Here is a 12,500-nt window from a genome sequence, read left to right as displayed (position 1 = left end):
CCCGGGCTCGCCCCGGCTGACGCAGTTTTCGCGCCGCCCCGGCTGACGCGGTTTCGTGCCGCCCCGGCAGACGCGGTTTTCGCGCCGCCCCGGCTGACGCGGTTTTTGCCGCCCCGGCTGACGCAGTTCGGACTTAGCACTTTTCGGCTGTGCCTGGCTGGCGGCCCACTCACTCGATCGCCATGTCTGTTTGCCACAGTTTTCCCGGTGGTGCCGCACCCGGGCTCGCCCCGGCTGACGCAGTTTTCGCGCCGCCCCGGCTGACGCGGTTTCGTGCCGCCCCGGCAGACGCGGTTTTCGCGCCGCCCCGGCTGACGCGGTTTCGTGCCGCCCCGGCAGACGCGGTTTTTTGCCGCCCCAGCTGACGCAGTTCGGACTTAGCACTTTTTGGCTGAGCCTTGCTGGCGACCCACTCACTCGATCGCCATGTCTGTTTGCCACAGTTTTCCCGGTGGTGCCGCACCCGGGCTCGCCCCGGCAGACGCGTTTTTTTTTTTCTTTCGCCCCGGCTGACGCAGTTTTCGCGCCGCCCCGGCAGACGCGGTTTTCGCGCCGCCCCGGCAGACGCGGTTTTTTGCGCCGCCCCGGCTGACGCGGTTTTTTGCCGCCCCGGCTGACGCAGTTCGGACTTGGCACTTTTTGGCTGAGCCTGGCTGGCGGCCCACTCACTCGATCGCCATGTCTGTTTGCCACAGTTTTCCCGGTGGTGCCGCACCCGGGCTCGCCCCGGCTGACGCAGTTTTCGCGCCGCCCCGGCTGACGCGGTTTCGTGCCGCCCCGGCAGACGCGGTTTTTTGCGCCGCCCCGGCTGACGCGGTTTTTTGCCGCCCCGGCTGACACGGTTCGGACTTTGCACTTTTCGGCTGTGCCTGGCTGGCGGCCCACTCACTCGATCGCCATGTCTGTTTGCCACAGTTTTCCCGGTGGTGCCGCACCCGGGCTCGCCCCGGCAGACGCGTTTTTTTTTTTTTTTCTTTCGCCCCGGCTGACGCAGTTTTCGCGCCGCCCCGGCTGACGCGGTTTCGTGCCGCCCCGGCAGACGCGGTTTTTTGCGCCGCCCCGGCTGACGTGGTTTTTGCCGCCCCGGCTGACGCAGTTCGGACTTTGCACTTTTTGGCTGAGCCTGGCTGGCGGCCCACTCACTCGATCGCCATGTCTGTTTGCCACAGTTTTCCCGGTGGTGCCGCACCCGGGCTCGCCCCGGCTGACGCAGTTTTCGCGCCGCCCCGGCTGACGCGGTTTCGTGCCGCCCCGGCAGACGCGGTTTTCGCGCCGCCCCGGCTGACGCGGTTTTTGCCGCCCCGGCTGACGCAGTTCGGACTTAGCACTTTTCGGCTGTGCCTGGCTGGCGGCCCACTCACTCGATCGCCATGTCTGTTTGCCACAGTTTTCCCGGTGGTGCCGCACCCGGGCTCGCCCCGGCTGACGCAGTTTTCGCGCCGCCCCGGCTGACGCGGTTTCGTGCCGCCCCGGCAGACGCGGTTTTCGCGCCGCCCCGGCTGACGCGGTTTCGTGCCGCCCCGGCAGACGCGGTTTTTTGCCGCCCCAGCTGACGCAGTTCGGACTTAGCACTTTTTGGCTGAGCCTTGCTGGCGGCCCACTCACTCGATCGCCATGTCTGTTTGCCACAGTTTTCCCGGTGGTGCCGCACCCGGGCTCGCCCCGGCAGACGCGTTTTTTTTTTTCTTTCGCCCCGGCTGACGCAGTTTTCGCGCCGCCCCGGCAGACGCGGTTTTCGCGCCGCCCCGGCAGACGCGGTTTTTTGCGCCGCCCCGGCTGACGCGGTTTTTTGCCGCCCCGGCTGACGCAGTTCGGACTTGGCACTTTTTGGCTGAGCCTGGCTGGCGGCCCACTCACTCGATCGCCATGTCTGTTTGCCACAGTTTTCCCGGTGGTGCCGCACCCGGGCTCGCCCCGGCTGACGCAGTTTTCGCGCCGCCCCGGCTGACGCGGTTTCGTGCCGCCCCGGCAGACGCGGTTTTTTGCGCCGCCCCGGCTGACGCGGTTTTTTGCCGCCCCGGCTGACACGGTTCGGACTTTGCACTTTTCGGCTGTGCCTGGCTGGCGGCCCACTCACTCGATCGCCATGTCTGTTTGCCACAGTTTTCCCGGTGGTGCCGCACCCGGGCTCGCCCCGGCAGACGCGTTTTTTTTTTTTTTTCTTTCGCCCCGGCTGACGCAGTTTTCGCGCCGCCCCGGCTGACGCGGTTTCGTGCCGCCACGGCAGACGCGGTTTTTTGCGCCGCCCCGGCTGACGTGGTTTTTGCCGCCCCGGCTGACGCAGTTCGGACTTTGCACTTTTTGGCTGAGCCTGGCTGGCGGCCCACTCACTCGATCGCCATGTCTGTTTGCCACAGTTTTCCCGGTGGTGCCGCACCCGGGCTCGCCCCGGCAGACGCGTTTTTTTTTTTTCCTTCGCCCCGGCAGACGTGGTTCCCCCCCCCCCTCCGTCTTTCTTTTTGTTTTTTTTTTTCGCCGCGGCTGAAGTGGATTTTTCGGTGCCTCGACGCCCCGGTAGTCGCGGTTTTTCCGTTTCCGCACGGCCCCGGCTGACGCTGCTCGGTCACAGTCGCCTTTTGTGGTGATTGCAGACTTCTTGAGCGCGGGTGTTTTTTTTTTTTGTTGTTGTTGTTGTTTTATTACGCATTCGCTCCAGCAGACGCTGTTTAGACTTTTTGTTTCCTCTTTTATCCTGCGACGAGGTGACGAGGTTTATTCGGTGCCCCGCCGCCCCGGCTGAAGTGATTTTTCCTGTCCCGTGCCGCCCCGGCTGACGCGGTTGGGACTTCGCGTTTGTTCGGCCGCCACGGGTTTTGGCGCACTCGCTCGGTTGCTTGTTGTTGCCACTTGTTGCGAACCCAGGTTTCTTGAGCGAGCGCGGGCGTTTTTTCTTCCTTTCTTTCTTTGTTCTATGTGTTAGCGAATCGGCCTTTAATATCACACGAGGACTCACAACCAACAATTTTCAGTTTGAAGTGTAAAAAATCTGCAGGTGTTGACGTAACTGACTTGCCCCGTACCCTTGAGTACATCCATGAAGTTCTCGTAGTACTACTAAATCGCATTATTCCAAGTGGAGAAATTCCCATAAACTTGCAAACCTCTACACGAAAATCGGTGCGCGTGATAAAGTTGAAAATTATCGTCCGATATCAAATGTGCCTTCTATAACACAAATTCTAGGAAAAAAAAAAAAAAAACACTTGTTCGCCGTTTTCTGCGCCGTGACTGGCAGCACTCCGGCGAAGCGAAACGGGGTCGATTCGAGCACGATATCGGCGTCTTTCGACGTGCTCGCCGGCGACCGTCGCACGAGTACGTCGCACGAGCGCGTCTGCCGGGGCGCCGTTTGCGAAGCCGACGCAAAAGTGGGAACCGCCGCTCGGATGATCGCCGCTTTCGGCAGAGTGAGTGTTGGCACTCCGGGGAAGCGAAACAGCGTGAATGCGCCCACGAAATCGGCGTATTTTGAAGTGCCCGCCGGCGACCGTCGCACGAGTACGGTAAACCGCGTCAGCCGGGGCGTAGTTCGGGACGCCGACGAAAAAGTGGGAAGCGCAACTCGGATCTTCGCCGTTTTTGCAGGAGTGAGTGGCGGCCCTCCTGCGAGACCAAGAAGCATCGATTCGTGCACGAATTCGGCGCCTTTCGACGTGATCGCCGGCGACCGTCGCTCGAGTAGGGCAAACCGCGTCTGCCGGGGCGGGCTTCGGGACGCCGATGCGAAAGTGGGAAACGCTGCTCGGATGTTCGCCGTTTTTGGCCGAGTGAGTGCTGGCACACGGGCGAAGCCAAACGGGGCCGATTACGGCACGATATCGGCGTCTTTCGACGTGCCCGCCGGCGACCGTCGCACGAGTACGGTAAACCGCGTCAGCCCGGGCGGAGTTCGGGACGCCGATGCGAAAGTGGAGAACGCCGCTCGGATCTTCGCCGTTTTTGGAGGAGTGAGTGGCGGCACTCCGGAGAAGCCAGGGAGCGCCAATTAGCGCACGATATCGGCGTCTTTCGACGCGCTCGCCGGCGACCGTCGCACGAGTAGGGCAAACCGCGTCTGCCGGGGCGGGGTTTACGACGCCGACGCAAAAGTGGGAACCGCCGCTCGGATGTTGGCCGTTTTTGGCAGAGTGAGTGCTGGCACTCCGGCGACGCGAAAGAGCGCGAATGCGCCCACGAAAGTGGCGTATTTGGACGTGCGTGACGGCGACCGCTGCAGGAGTACGAAAAACCACGTCAGCCGGGGCGAGCGACACACGGCGGTCTGGGTGCTTATCGCTGCTATTATAGGGGCACCCCGGCAGACGCAGAAAAAAAAAAAAAATTTTCGACCTTCTTTTTTGCTGGTCGAGCTCGGGTAACCCAGGTCGCAATGGGAGCCGCGCACGAAAGCGGCGTCGCGAGACGCGTTCGCGGTCGCTAGTCGCACGAGCTCGGCAACCGCGTCAGCCGGCGCGGAGTTCGGGATGCCGACGGCTAAGTGGGTACCGCTGCTCGGATGTTCGCCGTTTTTGGCCGAGTGAGTGCTGGCACTCCGGTGAAGCCAAGGAGCGCCAATTCGTGCACGATATCGGCGTCTTTCGACGTGCCCGCCGGCCACCGCCGCACGAGTACGGCAAACCGCGTCTGCCGGGGCGGGGTTCGCGACGCGTACGCAATAGTGGGAACCGTCGCTCGGATGTTCGTCGTCTTTGGCCGAGCGAGTGCTGGCACTCCGGCGAAGCGAAACGGGGCCGATTCGGGCACGATATCGGCGTATTTCGACGTGCTCGCCGGCGACCGTCGCACGAGTACGGCAAAGCGCGTCTGCCGGGGCGAGGTTTGCGACGCCGACGAAAAAGTGGGAAGCGCCGCTCGGATCTTCGCCGTTTTTGCAGGAGTGAGTGGCGGCCCTCCTGCGAGACCAAGAAGCATCGACTCGCGCACGATATCGGTGTCTTTCGACGTGCCCGCCGGCCACCGCCGCACGAGTACGGCAAACCGCGTATGCCGGGGCGGGGTTGGCGACGCCGACGCAAAAGTGGGAACCGCCACTAGGATGTTCGCCGTTTTTGGCAGAGTGAGTGCTGGCACTCCGGCGAAGCGAAAGAGCGCGAATGCGCCCACGAAAGTGGCGTGTTTGGACGTGCTTGACGACGACCACCGCAGGAAAACGAAAAACCACGTCAGCCGGGGCGAGCGACCCATGGCGGTCTGGGTGCTTATCGCTGCTATTATAGGGGCACCCCGGCAGACGCAAAAAAAAAAAAAAAATTTTTTTCGACATTCTTTTTTGCTCGTCGACCTCGGGTGACCCAGGTCGCAGTGGGAGCCGCGCACGAAAGCGGCGTCGCGAGACGGCTTCGCGGTCGCTAGTCGCACGAGCTCGGCAACCGCGTCTGCCGGGGCGGAGTTCGGGACGCCGACGGCTAAGTGGGAACCGCCGCTCGGATGTTCGCCGTTTGTGGCCGAGTGAGTGCTGGCACTCCGGCGAAGCCAAACGGGGCCGATTCCGGCACGATATCGGCGTCTTTCTACGTGCTCGCCGGCGACCGTCGCACGAGTACGGCAAAGTGCGTCTGCCGGGGCGGGGTTTGCGACGCGTACGCAATAGTGAGAACCGTCGCTCGGATGTTCGTCGTCTTTCGCCGAGCCAGTGCTGGCAATCCGGCGAAGCCGAACGGAGCCGATTCGGGCACGATATCGGCGTCTTTCCACGTGCTCGCCGGCGACCGTCGCACGAGTACGGTAAACCGCGTCAGCCGGGGCGGAGTTCGGGACGCCGATGCGAAAGTGGGAAGCGCCGCTCGGATCTTCGCCGTTTTTGGAGGAGTCAGTGGCGGCACTCCGGTGAAGCCAAGGTGCGCCAATTCGCGCACGATATCGGCGTCTTTCGACGTGCCCGCCGGCCACCATCGCACGAGTACGGCAAACCTCGTCTGCCGGGGCGGGGTTTGCGACGCCGACGCAAAAGTGGGAACCGCCGCTCGGATGTTCGCCGTTTTTGGCAGAGTGAGTGCTGGCACTCCGGCGAAGCGAAAGAGCGCGAATGCGCCCACGAAAGTGGCGTGTTTGGACGTGCTTGACGACGACCACCGCAGGAAAACGAAAAACCACGTCAGCCGGGGCGAGCGACCCATGGCGGTCTGGGTGCTTATCGCTGCTATTATAGGGGCACCCCGGCAGACGCAAAAAAAAAAAAAAATTTTTTCGACATTCTTTTTTGCTCGTCGACCTCGGGTGACCCAGGTCGCAGTGGGAGCCGCGCACGAAAGCGGCGTCGCGAGACGGCTTCGCGGTCGCTAGTCGCACGAGCTCGGCAACCGCGTCTGCCGGGGCGGAGTTCGGGACGCCGACGGCTAAGTGGGAACCGCCGCTCGGATGTTCGCCGTTTGTGGCCGAGTGAGTGCTGGCACTCCGGCGAAGCCAAACGGGGCCGATTCCGGCACGATATCGGCGTCTTTCTACGTGCTCGCCGGCGACCGTCGCACGAGTACGGCAAAGTGCGTCTGCCGGGGCGGGGTTTGCGACGCGTACGCAATAGTGAGAACCGTCGCTCGGATGTTCGTCGTCTTTCGCCGAGCCAGTGCTGGCACTCCGGCGAAGCCGAACGGAGCCGATTCGGGCACGATATCGGCGTCTTTCCACGTGCTCGCCGGCGACCGTCGCACGAGTACGGTAAACCGCGTCAGCCGGGGCGGAGTTCGGGACGCCGATGCGAAAGTGGGAAGCGCCGCTCGGATCTTCGCCGTTTTTGGAGGAGTCAGTGGCGGCACTCCGGTGAAGCCAAGGTGCGCCAATTCGCGCACGATATCGGCGTCTTTCGACGTGCCCGCCGGCCACCGTCGCACGAGTACGGCAAACCTCGTCTGCCGGGGCGGGGTTTGCGACGCCGACGCAAAAGTGGGAACCGCCGCTCGGATGTTCGCCGTTTTTGGCAGAGTGAGTGCTGGCACTCCGGCGAAGCGAAAGAGCGTGAATGCGCCCACGAAAGTAGCGTATTTGGACGTGCTTGACGGCGACCGCCGCAGGAGTACGAAAAACCACGTCAGCCGGGGCGAGCGACCCACGGCGGTCTGGGTGCTTATCGCTGCTATTATAGGGGCACCCCGGCAGACGCAGAAAGAAAAAAAAAAATGGGGACATGGCGTGCGTCACCGTGCGGCTTCGCAGCGTTGCCGAAGTCGCCGAGCCCTTCGACTGAGCCGAACGGCGGACAGGGAACGTTGGTCGGCCGTTCTAACCTGTCGGTGCCACGCCGAGACGTCGTTAAGGAAAACCGCGTCGTGGGCCTCTACGACGCCGTCGAGTCGTTGTACGTTTGGTGTCCAGCGTGTCGGCGGCGAGTAGCGGACACGTCGTTCACGACTTCGGTCTTTCGCAGTCGACGCGAACTTGCGGAGAGTCGTGGTGCCTCACGTTTTCGGCAGAAACCGCGGCGGAATTTTCCCGTGCGTGCGCGCACGACCTCGGTGCTGTGCCGTCAGCGTAGTGTTGCACAAACTCGTGGCCTACCCAAGGTGCGGTACGTTTGCGGCCGTATCCTCGGTGGGAATTTCGTGAGTAGGGTCGCAAATTCTACGACCTCGGCGGGTTTGAGAGCGACGTAGACTTGTGGCACGCTCAACATGCCACACGTTTCGGGGCACACCCGCGGTGAAATTTTCTCGAGTACGCTCGTATTAGGGCCCAAGGAGGTCTGGGTACTTATCGCTGCTATTATGTGGGGGTTCTCGTGAGCGGCGTACGCGAAAGCGACCGGGTGTCTGATATGCGGCGGGCTTCGGCCTCGTCAAGCGTGTCCTCGGGTCTGCTCCAGGGGAATCCACGGCAGTCGTCTGCAGCCTCATCCGCTTGATGCGTTAGGGGCTGGTTGTCGGACGGTGCCGTTTTACCACGATATCGAGGTGTGTTCCGTGTCGTCCTCGGGCGATTCAGATGCGAAAGCGCCGAAGACGCGGGCGTGACCCGTCGTCTGGCGGCTTTGCAGTCTCGGCTCCGTTGCTAGTTCCGGCCGGTCCACCGACAGTGCAGCGGGCTTGGGCAACCCGCACGGCGCGACCGAGTCGATGCAACGAAAAAGAGCGAGCATGAACGTGCTTCTTGCCGCACGGCTCCCACTCGTCTTTCGGGAAGGTTGTGCCGTAGCGAGCTCGAACGCCGTCATCTCGGAGTGCAAAATAAGCGTGTTGGGGCGCCTGAAGGTGGCCTCCGCCGCACACAGACTGCGTCCGGCCCGCCGAGGGCGAGGACGGACGCGCAGTCGAACGATTACCTGGTTGATCCTGCCAGTAATCATATGCTTGTCTCAAAGATTAAGCCATGCATGTCTAAGTACATGCCGAAATAAGGCGAAACCGCGAATGGCTCATTAAATCAGTTATGGTTCCTTAGATCGTTTCTTCCTACTTGGATAACTGTGGCAATTCTAGAGCTAATACATGCAGTGAGCCTGGAGCCCTTTGGGTAACGGGTGCTTTTATTAGACCAAGATCGATCGGGTTTCGGCCCGTATTGTGTGGTGACTCTGGATAACTTTGTGCTGATCGCATGGCCACGAGCCGGCGACGTTTCTTTCAAGTGTCTGCCTTATCAACTTTCGATGGTAGGTTACTTGCTTACCATGGTTGTTACGGGTAACGGAGAATCAGGGTTCGATTCCGGAGAGGGAGCCTGAGAAACGGCTACCACATCCAAGGAAGGCAGCAGGCGCGCAAATTACCCACTCCCGGCACGGGGAGGTAGTGACGAAAAATAACAATACGGGACTCTTTTGAGGCCCCGTAATTGAAATGAGTACACTCTAAATCCTTTAACGAGGATCAATTGGAGGGCAAGTCTGGTGCCAGCAGCCGCGGTAATTCCAGCTCCAATAGCGTATACTAAAGCTGCTGCGGTTAAAAAGCTCGTAGTTGGATCTCAGTTCCAGACGAGTAGTGCATCTACCCGATGCGACGGCTCGGACTGAACATCATGCCGGTTCTTTCTTGGTGCACTTCATTGTGTGCCTCGAGATGGCCGGTGCTTTTACTTTGAAAAAATTAGAGTGCTCAACGCAGGCGAGTCGCCTGAATAAACTTGCATGGAATAATAGAACAAGACCTCGTTTCTGTTCTGTTGGTTTTTGGAATACGAGGTAATGATTAAGAGGGACGGACGGGGGCATTCGTATTGCGGCGCTAGAGGTGAAATTCTTGGACCGTCGCAAGACGAACTACTGCGAAAGCATTTGCCAAGAATGTTTTCATTGATCAAGAACGAAAGTCAGAGGTTCGAAGGCGATCAGATACCGCCCTAGTTCTGACCATAAACGATGCCAACCAGCGATCCGCCTGAGTTACTCAAATGACTCGGCGGGCAGCTTCCGGGAAACCAAAGTATTTGGGTTCCGGGGGAAGTATGGTTGCAAAGCTGAAACTTAAAGGAATTGACGGAAGGGCACCACCAGGAGTGGAGCCTGCGGCTTAATTTGACTCAACACGGGAAAACTTACCCGGCCCGGACACTGGGAGGATTGACAGATTGAGAGCTCTTTCTTGATTCGGTGGATGGTGGTGCATGGCCGTTCTTAGTTGGTGGAGCGATTTGTCTGGTTAATTCCGATAACGAACGAGACTCTAGCCTATTAAATAGGTGCGGGGTTCCCAGCACCTTACAACCTTCTTAGAGGGACAAGCGGCTCCTAGCCGCACGAAACAGAGCAATAACAGGTCTGTGATGCCCTTAGATGTCCGGGGCCGCACGCGCGCTACACTGAAGGAAGCAGCGTGTCTTTATCCCTGTCTGAAAAGACTGGGTAACCCGTGGAACTTCTTTCGTGATTGGGATAGGGGCTTGCAATTGTTCCCCTTGAACGAGGAATTCCCAGTAAGCGCGAGTCATAAGCTCGCGTTGATTACGTCCCTGCCCTTTGTACACACCGCCCGTCGCTACTACCGATTGAATGATTTAGTGAGGTCTTCGGACCGATGTCCGGCGCGGCCTTTCGGTTGCGCCGGTCTGTTGGAAAGATGACCAAACTTGATCATTTAGAGGAAGTAAAAGTCGTAACAAGGTTTCCGTAGGTGAACCTGCGGAAGGATCATTAACGGATTGTGAAGGGTGAGCGCCTCAGCTGCGTCTGCGCCCGACACTTTCTGCCGCTGACCCCGTTTGGACGCGGGGTCGGCTTTTCCCCACGGGGCTGCCTGAATGTGGAGCGGCACCCCGTGACAAATTGTTGCGCCCAGCGGACGCCAACACCGCGACCTTGGACGGTCGGCCAGGTGGCGGACGCGGGTACAAACGGCGCAACGCACTCATAGGTCGGCTTTCGACCCGCCACTGCACCGTGGCTCGAAGCGCTCGAAATGCGCGACCCGACCGCTGCGGGACCGCCTAGTACTGTAAACAGGAGCGGCGGAGCGCGAACGGCGAGTCGTGGTTACGTCGGTAGAAGGCGAGGCTGCGCGTTCCCGAAACGCCAGCCGAGTGCCCTCCCGACCGTTCGAGCGTGCAAGAACGAGACCCGACAATCGCGCGGCGACTGCCAAGTACGAGAGGAACGGCACAAGCGTCGGCGGTCGGTCAAGGAACTGGCGATGTGACGGGTCCGCTGTGCACCAGTGCATACCGTCCCGCCGTCCGCGGCAAGCGCCTCCGCGTCCTCGGGTGACGGAGGCTGCCGGTCGGTTCTTGCAGGCGAGGGATCTCGCTGGCACCGGTTCGCGTTGACGCGCGGCCGGTCATGGCACGGCGATGCGACGGCCGAAGTGCGCAGTACTCGATGGAGGAACCGCACGCTCCGATGACCGTCCCGCCCTCCGCGGCGTATGCGTACCGACCGTAATGGTTGCAGCAGCGCCGGCCGGCTTTTGAATTCGCCACACGAAACACGGTGCGAGATCGCGGTTAGGGGAGCGTCGACGTTGCCAGGCGTTTTGCTTGCTGCCGAGGGAAAGGCGGCACGGCCACGTCGCGCTCGTCGCGATTAGCGGGTCTGCGCGCTTTGGGAAGGTGCCGCAACGACTTGCCGAAAGAGGAAGCACGGAAGAACGAGGGACTTGGACGTCCCGACAATTGAACGCACTTGCGGCCAGGCCCTTGCTGGCTTCGTTCTTCCGCCTCGAGTAGGCTCGTACGCGGCTCCGGCGCCGAAAGTGGTCCTTGGCACCGACTTCGGTGGACGTGGGAAGTGCCGCGCAAGTACGGCGCGCCTGGCTCCACCTGTTGGCTAAAGTAGGCAGCCGGATCGGCATTTTGGTGTGCGGTGGCAAACCGTGGATGCGAAAAAAGCTTGTGCGATTTCGTGGAACAAAAAGCGGGGGTCCCCCTTTTTATGCGGAGGAGACCGACCCGCCCGCCGTGGTGAACCGCGACGCCACGGTAAAAACGGGAGAGGCTTGTCGATGGGACCGTGCATCCCGCGCTCCACGGAGGCCGGGAGGCGGCCGCCCGAGGAAATGTGTAGCCGTCGAGGCCCGCATCTGCGTGCACTCTTATCCAAATGGGTGTACCGCAGGCATTTTCTGGTTAGGCGGGCCAATGAGAGCGAGCACACAACGATACCTACGGGTCCGGCTTGGAGAACCGGCTTCGACGCCTCCCGAGTATTTATAGAGGGGTGGACCACGAAAGCACTCGCAAGTAGCGGAAGCGAAACGCCGTCCGAAACACACCGTTTGCTCGATTTGCGGCAGCCGAAAAAGGCGCGGCAGAGTTTTGGAGTCCAAGCGTGCGCTGAAAAGCGCCCTTCTTGGCCACTGTTTGGCCGAGTGCCAGAAACGTTTGGTTTTGACTGTACGGAATTGAACAAACACTTTTTCACGACTCTAAGCGGTGGATCACTCGGTTCTCGGGTCGATGAAGAACGCAGCCAGCTGCGAGACTTGGTGTGAATTGCAGGACACACTGAGCACTGATTCTTTGAACGCACATTGCGGCCTTGGGTCTTCCCTTGGCTTCGTCTGTCTGAGGGTCGGATCACATATCAAGAGAGCCTTCGGCGCACAAGGGAACGTGAGCCGTCGACTCGTTTTGACCGCGTCGGCAACACGGACAGCACGCTGAACACCTCACAGCGAGCGCCAACAGCGGCCACTCAAGGGCGAGACGGTGGCGACCGTCGTGCCAGAGCCCAACCGAAACGGGGGCGACCGACTGCATTGAGGATGTGGCACCTCGTTGAGACCGCCGCAGGACTTCGAGTCGGAAGGAAGCCTGCAGGGAAAGTGCGGTCGAGGTTGCGTACTCCTCTCTGCGACCGGGCGCGCAAGAGCTGCGAGAGCCACGGACGCGCAACTTTAACGCACGGTAAACACGAGGAGCGAAAGCCGGCCAGCAAAGCTTCTCCAGCCGTGCGCAAAGTGCGCGAGATCGCAGCCTTGCGTTGCGCTTGTTGCCCTCGAAGTAAGCAGGGTGTCCCGTAGACCGGGCGCTCGAACACGCTGCGGGGCCGTGCCTCCTCCAGGCTTTGCCGCGCGAACAGGGAACGTTCGCGCGCAAAGCGCAGGGAGGTGAGGAGGCTGCGCCCGACGTTTGCGGTT

General features: G+C 61.0%; 1 protein-coding gene and 2 non-coding genes across 3 annotated transcripts in view; 2 read left to right on the top strand and 1 right to left on the bottom strand.

Annotated features, from left to right (window-relative positions):
- LOC142792126 (uncharacterized) overlaps window positions 1–12,500 on the bottom strand; it is a gene marked incomplete at both ends in the record, with an annotated part of 286,387 nt that overhangs the window by 185,899 nt on the left and 87,988 nt on the right. The window lies entirely within an intron of this gene.
- LOC142792146 (small subunit ribosomal RNA) lies at window positions 8,249–10,063 on the top strand. The gene has a single exon (XR_012890691.1). It is a non-coding gene; the product is annotated as a small subunit ribosomal RNA (ribosomal RNA).
- On the top strand, window positions 11,783–11,935 carry LOC142792157 (5.8S ribosomal RNA). The gene has a single exon (XR_012890702.1). It is a non-coding gene; the product is annotated as a 5.8S ribosomal RNA (ribosomal RNA).

This window comes from Rhipicephalus microplus, unplaced genomic scaffold (assembly GCF_043290135.1).
Source record: "Rhipicephalus microplus isolate Deutch F79 unplaced genomic scaffold, USDA_Rmic scaffold_205, whole genome shotgun sequence".
In the NCBI taxonomy this organism is placed as follows: domain Eukaryota; kingdom Metazoa; phylum Arthropoda; class Arachnida; order Ixodida; family Ixodidae; genus Rhipicephalus; species Rhipicephalus microplus.
The sequence above is the reverse complement of the archived record's forward strand: the minus strand, read 5'-3'. Positions and strand labels throughout refer to the sequence as shown.